Source organism: Ambystoma mexicanum, chromosome 1q (genome assembly GCF_040938575.1).
Source record: "Ambystoma mexicanum isolate Mex_15411 chromosome 1q, UKY_AmexF1_1, whole genome shotgun sequence".
Classification (NCBI taxonomy): domain Eukaryota; kingdom Metazoa; phylum Chordata; class Amphibia; order Caudata; family Ambystomatidae; genus Ambystoma; species Ambystoma mexicanum.
In genome coordinates this window covers 518,798,680-518,811,355 of record NC_090922.1, presented here as the reverse complement: position 1 = coordinate 518,811,355, position 12,676 = coordinate 518,798,680, and the positions used below count along the sequence as shown (strand labels likewise).

At 51.8% G+C, this 12,676-nt stretch overlaps 1 protein-coding gene across 10 annotated transcripts in view; it reads right to left on the bottom strand.

Annotated features, from left to right (window-relative positions):
• Positions 1-12,676, bottom strand: part of ARHGEF1 (Rho guanine nucleotide exchange factor 1) — a 1,792,426-nt gene that overhangs the window by 539,962 nt on the left and 1,239,788 nt on the right. The gene's annotated exons all lie outside the window — the stretch shown is intronic.

Genomic DNA, 12,676 nt, shown 5'->3' with positions numbered 1-12,676 from the left:
CATTCAATGTTGCACATGTCAATGTGTCTGAACTAAACACCGGGAGGTTAAAACACACCAATACTCTGGCCGTTACCTTAGCTTGTCCTGGCTTGGGTATGAGGTTTATTCAAAATCATTGCATAGATGCACACACTGGAGACAGTAACCCTGACTGTTAGAATACACCAAAGACTAATACTCACCACTATGCAAAATGAAATGAGATGGGACTGTCCATAAAACAACACAGATAAAATCATAATGTGCATATGCAGAGGGCACAGTAGTCCGCTTATTCCAATAATTGGTTCCACTGTCTAGACACAAACTGCAATCAATTGACTTAACATTCAATAAGAACGTTTGCACCAGTGCCTGTAGTCTGTGGTTCTACACGTTCACAGGGCATTTACACAACATGCAAACCTGTAATCCTACACTACTGCCCACATGTTTCCCCAAAAACCACACTTCAGCACTAATCCCATATTTTGTGCCTGTAGTAACATTCACAACTGGAGACCAGGGGACGAAATCAGCTACATGATTAAACTCCTGGAAGTGGTATGTGGGGGATTCTCCCAATCTCCCCTTTGACACCACTTTATGTAAACCGCAGACGACATACAGTCTACAAGATCTCCCATCAGGAAATGTGTCTCATGAGGAATGAGGGAATGTGCCCAGTACTACGTTATCAGTGGGTAACATTGTTTAGGCGAAAACAGCCTATGGGAAAAATCAGCCTCAGGAAGGGTGTGCAATTAATAATGTTACACAAGGGCTGGAATACTTGCTTCATGCCATGTTCGTGACTCCACAAGTGGAGCAGAATCATCTCTAACTAGCAAGCAAGCCCAAAGAGAATCGGCACCAAGGGAAAAGACGAGGAACAAAATAATGCAGGATCACCCAGCTGCCATTTCACGATTACCTGATCTTGAGATGGTGGTTAGGCTACTTAAGACCTCAGTCCAGGGGGGTAGGCCACTTGCCCAATAAAGAATAAATGACTTAGCTCGTTCTGTAAGGTTCTTTCTGATGAACGTTCCTCCCACAGATTTCTCATCTATGAGATCTATCTCACAGCACAGCTACTCTTTGGATACTTTTCTGCCGCCAGGGGGCATAGTGTGGCTCTGCCAGACACCTCTATGAGCCCCGTGCGGGATAGGATGTCGGGCCAGTATATATAGAGGCATTGTGCCCAGTGGCTGACCTCAGCTCCAACCTTTTCCCCTAGCACTCCGACACTGAGGGACTGCAGAACCAAGGTTCACTACCTAAGCGCCAAGAGCGGCAGGTAGGGAAGACAATGAGGAATCTGTGGGAGGAACATCCATCAGAAAGGATATTACTGAGAGGTAAGTAATTGTTAAAATGGATTTCTAAACTCAGCCCTGCTGGACAGATGTTTAGGAGGCCACCCTTGTTAGATGAACAGGGGACACTTCTGGGAAGATAGCCAGACCAATTCACGGCAGCTTGGCGAGCAGTCAAGCTAGATCTCGGGAGAGAGAGGGTCATCAGAGGTCCACACCGAGCAAACACAGTGTAACACCAAGAATTACCATTAGACAGAAGTATACCAACACATACTATTTATTAGGGGCCCAAGAACATAAATGAACAAAAAGCATTGGCAAAATATCACACAAGCAACACACTATGTAAAATATAAACAATCACTGCAGTCAATGCTATAACATTAATAACTCCAATACCTGTAAGGGAAGAGGGTGAATGACCTTTGGAGCATAGACAAACTTCAGAAATAATAATCCTAACTTTAGATGTCGAGCGAATGGAGCCTTGTGCTCAATGTTTGATGTGGGTGTAAAAGTGCTCGGCCGTGCATAAAAGTAACCAAGTACCTTTTTAGGATGCTGGAAAAAGTTAGGGACAGAATTCTGAAGGGGTGAAACAAGTTCCAAGAGTTAGAAGGGGGTCTGCTGCGATGAACAAAGCTATTCCCAACTTTCGGTGGACTTTAGGAAGCAGAGGCTACCCAAGCCAAAGAGAAGACCACATCTATGCGTAAAAGCGTATGGATGAACAAGGGGCCACCAGTAAGTGATTTAAGTACTCAACGCCCTTAGCTTGGTTTTGGTCCAAACTTGGCAGGTCTGGAAGGGGACGCCAGAGATTTGATTTCCCGCCCTCGGTTCGGCTTCAAAGTGCACAGGTGCTGCGGGAGAGGATGGAGATCTGGTACGGAACAGCAGCTGTAATTCTTGATTTGGGTGATGAAGAAAAAACACACTGATGCAGCTGGTCTCAGGGCACAAGAAGGAATGTAGGAAAACCGCCTTCAGCTACCATCACTGTAGCACAGTGACACAGGGGCTCCAAACTCTTGCGATCTAATGCTGCCTTCTATCCCAGGACCCAACGTGGCTGGGATGAAGTACTTAGCGGGTGTTCGGAGATGGAGCGCAAAGCAGGGCTCCGCCAGGACAACAATGGGATTCGGGTGCCAACGGTCTTCTGTGTCTCTGCATTCAGAACCCCTTTTCATATCCAAAAGTCCAGCGAGTGCTCGCATCTGGCCAGCTAATGAGAAGATCTTCCCCATGAATGCACACCAGCAGTGGTCCATTCAGGGACCACTGGGATACTCATGCACACCAGACATCAGGGCATCTGCAGTGTGGACTGGGATCAGACAGGTTGAGCCCTCTTCCAGGTTACCCACACACATGACCTGTAGGGGCCCAGAAAGAAGCAGTTTTGCGGGCAACTGCCTGCCCAAATAAGGAAGTCTCGGTGAGGAAGGCCAATGGACAAAATGGCCAAAGGAACAGAAAAAGGACCTTGTGGCACAGCCGTGACAGACACTAGCCACAGTGATGAGTAAATTGTGGTAAGCACGTTCAGGCTTCGTAAAAAGTTGTACAAATACAAAAAAAGCTTCTGCTGCCACAAGTCCGTTCCTAGGCACACAGTACAATCACCAAAAAACCATAGAGAGTGACTAGGTCCAGTAAACACAAGGACCCCAGTGTGTGGTACAGTAATGTACTTTGCGCAATAAGGAACAAGGTACTTACCTGTAACTATTGGTCTCCAGCATGGGTCTAGCATGGATTCACATGCTCATGAATATTCCCCGTTGTCAGGCTGGGAATCCTCGGTAAAAGAAAAAACAGTTTCAGTTTTGTTTCTAAACTGTCTTTCTCCTATAAACCAATCACTGAGCTCTGGGTAATACTGCCCCCAGCCAATGACTGCCCTCCACCTAAGCCCCAGCTCAGGCAGCCATCTTCAGATTTGGTAGCACGTAAAGTGGCAGTATGACCAAGAAGGGCCACAGAGGGGTAGGCGGGAGGGTTTGCATGTGAATCCATGCCACTTAAGCAACATGTTCCTTTTACAGCTTGGGGTTTTGCATGGGTTCGCATGCTCATGAATAAAGAATACATAGCAGTACATGCATGCACAACCACAGGTGGTGGCAGGGCGCAACAGAAGCAATCTCTTACCTCCACACCAGGCTCACCTTCAAACGAAAAGGCTGCACAGCACTGCGTGGCCGACTCTGGACTCCTCTCTGGAATCCCTATCGACGCAGTAGAATTTCGTGAAGGTGTGCGTCAACCTCCACGTAGCAGCCCTGCAAATGTTCAGCAGGGGCACACCAGACAGGAACGCCATTGTAGCAGCGATCGCTCTGATGCAACCGGAGAGCGACCTGAAATTGGAATCCTTGAACCGGGCCTTCCCATTGTTCACAAAAAGCAGAGAAGTTTTCAGGAAACTCTTTGTGCGGGCCAGATAAAACTTCAGCGCTCAAGCCACATCCAGCGAGTGTAAAGTCCTTTCAGATGGCGACAAAGGCGTCAGAAAAAACACCGGTAACACGAAAGGCTCGTTGAGATGAAACTCCGACGGAACATTGGGCATGAAGGAGGGGTGTGTCCTCAGCACCACACTCGTCTCATGGAAAGCAAAGTAAGGCTGCTTGCAGGACAGAGCCTGGATCTCACCTACTCTTCTTGCAGAGGCGATGGTCACAAGGAAAGCGGTCTTCCATGACAAACTTCAGAGGAGCTGAATGCAGAGGTCTTCCATGACTGAAACTTGAGATGCGCTGAATGCATAGGTTCGAATGGGGGCCCCATGAGCCTAGTCAGCACCACGTTAAGTTCCCACGCCGGGGCCGCAGCCTTCACGGGAGGGAACGAATGGAACAGTCCCTTGATGAACTCTTCGACTAAACGGTGCGACCACAGTGAGGACCGCCGCGGAGACCTGGTATAGCAGGAAATAGCTGCCAGATGTACCTTGATGGAGGCGTACGCCAGCCCCGATTTCGTCAATGACAGTAAATATGGAAATACTTGAGGGGTCATGACCCTCAGAGGGTGGATCTTCTGCGACCAACACCAAGTCGCAAAATGCTTCCATTTGTGTCTGTGGCACTTCAAAGTCGACAACGCCCGGGCGTTGTCGGGTACCTCCTTGCAGCCTGCCGGAAGCTCGTAACCACCAAACTCTAATGCTTAAGAAGCCAGGCCTTCAAGTTCAGCAATCCTGGGCCATTGTGCAAAATTACGCCTCCTTCCCTGGCGAGTAGATCTGCGACCACTGGCAGCTTTACTGGAGGGGACGTTGACATGCTGAGAAGAACCGGGTACTAGATCTGCCTTGGTCACGCTGGTGCGACGAGGATCATCCTGCACCGGTACCGTCTGAGTTGACTGATGACTCATAGTAGCAGCGGCAACAGAGGTAACGCGTACAGAAACAGGCCTTCCCAAGGGAAGGAGAATGTGCCCCCCATGCTGCCTGGCTGGGGGTACCTGCTGGCGAATCTCCGGCACTTGGATCGATCTGGGGACTGCACCACTTGAAGTGGTTGTCCACTTGATCCTGCAGAAGCTCCCACTCTTGGCAAGAACGCAGCTCTCTCCTGAGAGAGTGGGTGACAGTGTTCTTTAATCCTGCGAGGTGGAATGGAATGAGGAACATCCCCTGGGTGACGTTCTAGTGCCACAAGTTCTGCACCTCCCTGGAGAGCATTGGGGATCTGGTGCCCCCTTGCTTCCTGACATAATACATTGTGGTGGTATTGTCTGTGAAGACCCTCACCACTTTGCCCTTGAGGGATGGCAGAAACGACTTAAGGGCCCAAAACACTGCCCATAGTTCCAGTATGTTGATGTGTAGCGTCTTCACTTCCCGCAGCCACAGGCCTCTGGCGTGAAGACGTCCGGTGTGGACTTCCCATCTTTCCAGAGAAGCGTCCATCGGGACCGTCTCCTGGTACATGCAGCTCTAGAAGTCTGTGCCTCCGGTGATGTTGGAGCACACCCCCCACCACCTTATCACTCGACGGAACTGCTTGTTGAGCGCAATCTGGGCATTGAGGAACTCCTGCAGCGGACACACACCAAACCTGCAGAGCCGAATCAGGTATATGCATGACGAAATCATACCGAGCAGCAATTTGATGGTCCTCACTGTGGCGATCTTCAATGGTAACAGCGTTGCAACTTACCCAAGATGGCCGCTATCCTCTCCTCTGACGGACACGCCAGGCAGGACACTGTGTTGAGCCTGGATCCCAGGAACAGCACGTCCTGCAATGGAGTCAAGCAGGAATTTGCATAATTCACAGAGAACCCCAGGTCCATCGGCAGTCGGACGGTCTTTGCCGTGTGATTGACAGAGACGTCCCGTGACTTGGCCCGGATGAGCCAATCGTCTAGGTAAGGATACACTTGAATCCTCTGTGGTCGTAGATGGGCCGCCACTGGGGCCAGGCACTTGGTGAAGACTCTGGGTGCTGACTTCAGTCCGAAGGGAAGAGCCTTGAACTGGTAATGCCTTCCTTAGACGACGAAGAGCAGGAACTTGCAATGCTTTTCGTGTATGGGGACGTGGAAATACGCGTCCTCTAGATCCAACGACAGTCTCCCTGCCCCAACTGGCCGAGCATGTGCTGCAGCGTGACCATCCTGAATTTCTGGGACTTCATGTACTTGTTGAGTCGTCGTAGGTCAAGAATGGGCCTCGAGTTCGCCATCCGGCCTCCCACCTGGGGGCGCGACGTCCTGGCCAGTTCAATCTTGCTTTGAGGTCGTCGGCCCGCCTTGGGTCCCTTGATGACAACAGCGGCCACCTCCGAAGGCCTTGTAGCGACCCCTGTTGGCTTGCTGGGTCGAAGAGCAGGACTGTTGTCGGTAAGAGGATGAGCCCCCGCCGAAACCTTTTGAAGGCCTATTAAACTTCCCTCCTGAGGAACTAAAGGACGGCCAGTGATGCTGCAGAGTGCCCAAGGCACGGGCCGTCTCCGTTTCCGTCTTGATGGCCTGGAGGGATTCATTAACGGCCTTCCCAAACAGGTTGTCTCAGTCGAATAGCATGTCCCGAACCCTCAACTGGACCTCTTGTCTAAAGTTGGTGGCCTTGAGCCAGCCACGACGGCGAAGGTAAACCCTGTTTCCAATGTGGCGGAAACCCATGTCTGCAATGTCCAGGGCCACTGTGATGGCATGGTCCGACGCCACCTCGCCTTCCTGTAGGATCTCCAAAGCCTCTAACCGTTTGTCATCGGGGAGGAAATACAGGAGCAGAGCAATCTTGTACCAAAGCTCCCGCTCGTATCTGGCCACAATCGCTAAGGCGTTAGCCGCCTTGACAGGCGTCACCGCCAAGTAGATGACCTTTCTACCCCTCGTTGTACGGAGGTGCGGATGAAGAGGACGGCGAACTTGACGATTTCTTCTTGGCAGCCGCCGAGACCACCGAGTCTGGCGACGGTTGAGATCGTAGACACTTGGGTGCAAACTTCGGCACCCTGTACTTCTTTTCAAGTCGGTGTCTTTTCTGTCTTTCAAGTGCTGGTTCCTCAGCAGTGCCAGCCCCTCATCCAAAATGTCGTCCGGGAGTGGGGCCGACAGGATGGTCTCTCTTCGCCTCCCGGCGCTGATACAGGAAGCCCTCCTTCTCCTCTGGGATGAGCTGTAAAATCTCCAACTCACGGGCGATCATGGAATGGAAGGATCCCACTTTGGAGAAGTGTTGGGAAGGAACCTACCACTTTTGTTCATTCAAAGCGCTTTAGAATTAGGCGAGAATTCTGTTAACTGTTTTCTAAGCACTACAAGAGTCCGGGGGGGGGAGGAGGGTCCCTATATAAAGTTAGGTTTTAAATAAAAGGCGCAAATAACTATTTAGATGGATATATTTGTAAAACTGTTAAATTGTAGTTAGCTTTGCTCAAAGCACACGGAAAATGCAGCCCGTGTTAAAAATAGACTACAGGCAGGCTGGCAGAGCACACGAAGTAACTCAGCAGCTGTTCCCTATCCATCACAAGCCAATGGAGACTTAAAAAAAGATTCAATGCACGACAGAGTACATTGGGAAAACAGGATTTTTTTTTTGAGAATTACTGGTCCAGATGAAATATAAGAATATTGAGTGGAGTGTTGAGAGTATGGCAGGAAGGTGAGTCTTTGTATAAATGTTTATAACATAGAAAATGATGCTAAACAGGAACTACAATGTATTCCTGCAGAGGAAGCATTATGTTAAGTAGCTTGTAACCTGGCCATGTAACACTGGAGACTGCAGCATCCCTTTTAATGAAGAGCAACAGTTTTGGATGAGCTCTGCCGGTATCCAGTGACCAAGTTGAACAGTATATAACAGCGCATGATTGCCATTAGTCTGCAGGAGCCAGCCACGGAAGACAGAATGCTGGTCGGGGGGGAGGGGGTGCAGACTCCTCTGCCCTCCCCACAATCCCCATTTTTGTACAGATTAAAGTTTGTTATCCTTGCAAGATAGACTCATGGCCTTAATATTCCCTAGAGGGGTGCGTTTACTCTGGTGTGAGCGTGATCTGGGGTACCGCAAAATATTTAGGGGCGCTCCTGTAAACTGGGGTTCACTTTCAGAAGCTCTCGGCTGTGGTGCCACAGGATCTTCCATCCCGCCGCCGTCTGTGTCTGGTGTCACCATGTCCATCCCCATCCCCCTAGGTAAGGGGTGCGGGGGATGGCAGCGAGGGTTGAAATGGAGGTGTAGGATGTCTCTTCCTCCTCCTCCTCTTCGCCGACGGTTGCCCCGGTGACAACAGGGTCACTAACGGAGTGCCGCTGGTGGAGTCGTCGGCATCCTCCGACACCAGAGTGTGGACTGTCGAGAGGATGTCCTGCGAAAGGTCTCTAGGAGGCACCTGGGGGACAGGGTCGCTGGGCCCAGCGCCCATGTCGTCATCCCTGTCAATGGTGTCGCCGTCGCCTCCGGCGGGTGTCGTCTCGAAATTTCCATCGCCGTCGTTACCACCCTGAATGGTGTGGACAGAAATCTCCTCCTCGTCGGACAAAGAAGAACAAGTTACTTTCTTACCTGGTACCGTTCTTTCGATGGGATGGTCCGACGACGTATTCCATATCTATGACAGGTAATGTCCACAGCTGTGCTGCTTCGGAAAATCTTTGGCGTCTGCGTCCTGCGTCGATGACGTTGATGCACCATCCCCGAGGAACTCCTCCGACGGCCGACGTCACCTCATGTGATAAGTAGGACGCACGACGCCCATAGCCTCAGTTATAGTTTTTTCCCCCAGAACTTGTGCCACCAGTTTTCTGCCAGTCAGACACACAAGGCCTTGCGGAACGCAAGCTACAATCGCAAAAGAAATTCTGCAGCGGGGAAGGCAGGGAGGGAGCGATATGGAATACGTCGTCGGACCATCCCATCGAAAGAACGTTACCAGGCAAGAAAGTAACTTGTTCTTCGAGGGGATTGGGTCCTCCGATGTATTCCATATCTATGACAGACTCCCAAAGCAGTACCAAGCAAGGATGTGGGAAAGAATTTAGAATACAAATTTAGCATGCCCAATCAAATTGCGGAATAGAGAACTGCCTTGCCAAAGGGCCAGATCTTGACCTCTGATGGAATCGAGGGAGTAGTGACGTACAAAAGTATGTACTGAAGCCCAGGTGGCTGCATCACAGATGTGACGAATAGGAACTCCCCTCTGCAGGGCAGTAGACGCAGCCACTCCCCTGGTAGAATGGGCCCGCAAGCCAGCCGGAGGATCCTTGCCCGCCAAGCGGTAACACTCGGAGATAGCTAAAATAATCCAACGAGACAAAGTCTGTTTCGTCACAGCTTGTCCCAAACGCTTTCCAGCGTAACCAATGAAAAGTTGATCATCCACTCTGACCCGGGAAATGCGCGAAATATAAAAGTTCAACGCTCTCCTAGGATCAAGCCTATGGAGCCTCCCCTCTTCCTTACCAGGATGTGGAGGAGGATAGAACGCCGGAAGAACAACCTTCTGGCTCAAATGAAATTCCGAAACCACCTTCGGAAGAAAAGAAAGGCGAGCTGAGAAGGACAACCCTGTCCTGATGAAACACAGTGAAGGGTGGCTTAACTGAAAGTGCCTGTAACTCACTCACTGTGCGAGCGGAAGTAACCTCAACCAAAAACACAGTTTTCAGAGTTAACAGCCTCAAAGGGCAAGAATGTAAAGGCTCAAACGGAGCACCCATAAGAAACTTAAGAACAAGGTCCAAATCCAAACTGGGCACCAGAAAAGGTGACAGAGAGAACACATTAGTGAGCCCTTTCAAAAACTGCAAGCCCCTGTGGGCCAAAGAAAGCAAAAAAGACAGAACCCTGGGAATGTCACATTCAAAAGGATCCACTTTCTTAACTCTGCACCAGTCGCAGAACTTTCTCCAATGACAACGGTACAGAGACGTTGTTGCCGGCCACCTGGCCGAGAGCAACACCTCCATCACGTCTTCAGGGAGGTCCCAATCCTTATACCTCAACCTTTCAGAAGCCAAGCGTGAAGGTTGAGGGATCTGACCTCTGGATGGAGAACCTGACCCCCCCTCCCGTGAGAGCAGATCGTCTCGGTAGGGAAGACGACGTGGAGGGCTGATGGGCAAGTCGAAAAGGTCCGGGTACCACGTCCTCCAGGCCCACGCCCGAGCAATGAGGATCATCCGGGAACCGAATCTCTGTAACCTCCGCAGTACTTGCGGGATGACGGGGACTGGAGGAAACGCGTACAGCAGTGGGAATGACCACTCCACCACGAACGCGTCTCCTAAGTCTCCTTTTGGAGGAAATTCCCGCAAGCAAAACCTTTCGCACTTCCGGTTGACACTGGAGGCAAAGAGATCCACTTGAGGGGTCCCCCAAAGGGCGAAGATCTCCAGGAGAATCTCCTAAGCCAGCTCCTACTCGTGAGCGATCGTGCTCTGCCTGCTCATAGCGTCCGCCGTCTCGTCGTCGTCTCCGGCCAGATGAACAGCCGAGATCGAAACTTCCTACTGGATGGCCCAGAACTCGAGCTGCATCGCCTCCCTGCACAGCGGAAGTGACCCTGCCCCCCCCCCCCTTTTTGTTGAGGTAGTGCATGGCCACCGTGTTGTCCGTTAGAATCAGGACACTCTTTCCACGCACAGTCGGCAGAAAAGCCTTCAGGGCTAGCCTGACGGCCCTCAGCTCCAACAGATTGATATGGCGTCTGGACTCCGACGGAGACCAACGACCGCCGACTGTCAACTCGTTGGCATGAGCTCCCCATCCCGTGAGGGATGCGTCCGTCACGATTGTCACCTCCGGCCAGGGCAGCCAAAATGGGGCGCCCTTCATCGGATTGCCTTCAACGGCCCACCACAGAAGGTCTTGGGCTACCGAGGGCGGCACCTGAACAGGGTCCGACAGCCTGCCGGAGGACTGAGACCACTGGAGCTTGAGTGCCCACTGCAAAGATCTCATCCGCAGACGAGCCTCTGGCACCAGAAAAATGCAGGATGCCATGAGGCCGAGCAGTCTCAAGAACTCAGACCCTGGGAGATCCTGGGCAAATTGAAACTTGTTCACCATCTGCTGAATGTGAAGAGCCCTCACCTGGGGAGGAAAATACTGCCCCAGGGACGTGTCGAGCACTGCTCCGATGTACTGGAGCCGCTGTGTTGGTGTCAAATGGGACTTTAAATTGAGGGAGAAGCCCAGCCTGTGAAGGGAGTGGCAGGTGACGGACAGATGATCCAGGACTTGCTCGGGATAGCTCCCCCTGATCAACCAATCGTCCAGGTAGGGGTAGACGTGAATCCCCCCCTTTCCTGAGATGCGCTGCCACCACCATGAGCTTGGTGAAAACCCTCAGGGCGGAGGTCAATCCGAACAGCAGGACCCGAAACTGAAAGTGCGAGTCGCCAACCGCGAACCCCAGGTACTTCTTGTGCCTGGGATGAATCGGCACATGGAAGTAAGCATCCTTGATGTCGAGAGACACCAACCAGTCCTGAAGTTGAAGGGCCTGGAGGACTTGAGAAAGAGTCACCATCTTGAACTTGTCCTTCCTGAGGAGTTTGTTCAAACCGCTCAAGTCCATGATGGGTCTCAATCCCCAGTCTTTCTTCGAAATCAAAAAATAAGGGGAATACCATCCCTCGTTCCTCTCCGCTACAGGCACCAGTTCTATGGCGCCTTTTTCCAACAGGGCTTGAATTTCCTGCGCAAGGAGCGGATCCGGACTCTTCAAAGAGAGGTTCCTTGGTGGATTGTCGTGAGGCCTCTGCCGAAAAGGAAGACAGTAGCCGTGGGTTATGATCTCCAGAACCCACACATCCGAAGTAATGGCTTGCCACTCTACAAGATGCTGCGCCAGCCTTCCCCCAACCGGCGAACCATGGGACCTGGCCTCATGACTGAGTGGTAGCGGCTGTGACATTGCCTGAGGGCAAAGAGGCAACTGCCCGAGCGGCCTTGGCACCTCGAGCACCTTTGTTTCCACCTCTGGCACTCTTACGATGGCCTCTTTGACTGCTAGCTCCCCTCGCTTTACTGAAGGATGAGTAATAGCGAAAGGAACCTCCCCTCCATTGCTGTCCCCTAGGACGAAAAGGCGGAGGTTGGCGAACTGCAGCGCCCAACGACTTTGCTGCAGCTTTGCAGGTCTGCAACCTCTCAAGGCTCTCGTCAGCCTTGCTGCCAAAAAGGTGTTCACCATCAAAGGGCATGTTGAGGAGCCGGGACTGCACATCAGGAGCGAACCCAGACTTCCGCAACCACGCAAACCTGCGCATTACGGTGCTCGCCGCCATGGACCGGCTGACACAATCTGCCAAGTCCAAACCCGACTGAACGGCCTCACACATGGCATCCTTACCATCCTGAACCATAGCAAGGAAACCATTCCGTTCGTCCCCTTCGGGAATATGTTCAGCCACTAATGCAACACAGTTCCACAGAGTGTGTGTGAAATGAGACAAGGCACATATGGAGTTGGCCGACTGGAGCGCCATACCCCCTGAAGAAAACACTTTCTTCGCCCAGCCGTCAAAACGTTTGTCGTCCCTATCCGGAGGGATGGTAGGATACGACGCCTGCTTTGCCGGGGCCGTAGCCGCCTGCACCACCAAACTCTCCGGAGTGGGGTGCCTAGACAAGTAGCAGGGGTCGCTACTGGCTGGACGGTTTTTTCGCGACAAAGACTTGCCCACTGCCGGGAGACTCTCCGGAGCAGTCCAAGCCGCCACCACCCTTCTCTGCAGAGCCATATGAAACGGCAAAACCGGGTCAGTGGGGGGACCAAGATCAAGGATGTCCGTGAGATCATCCTGAACGAACTCCCCTGGGGGAGCAGACCAACCCAAGTACTCGGTGACCCGAGACATAAGGCTCCGATATGAAGAATCGGCATGAG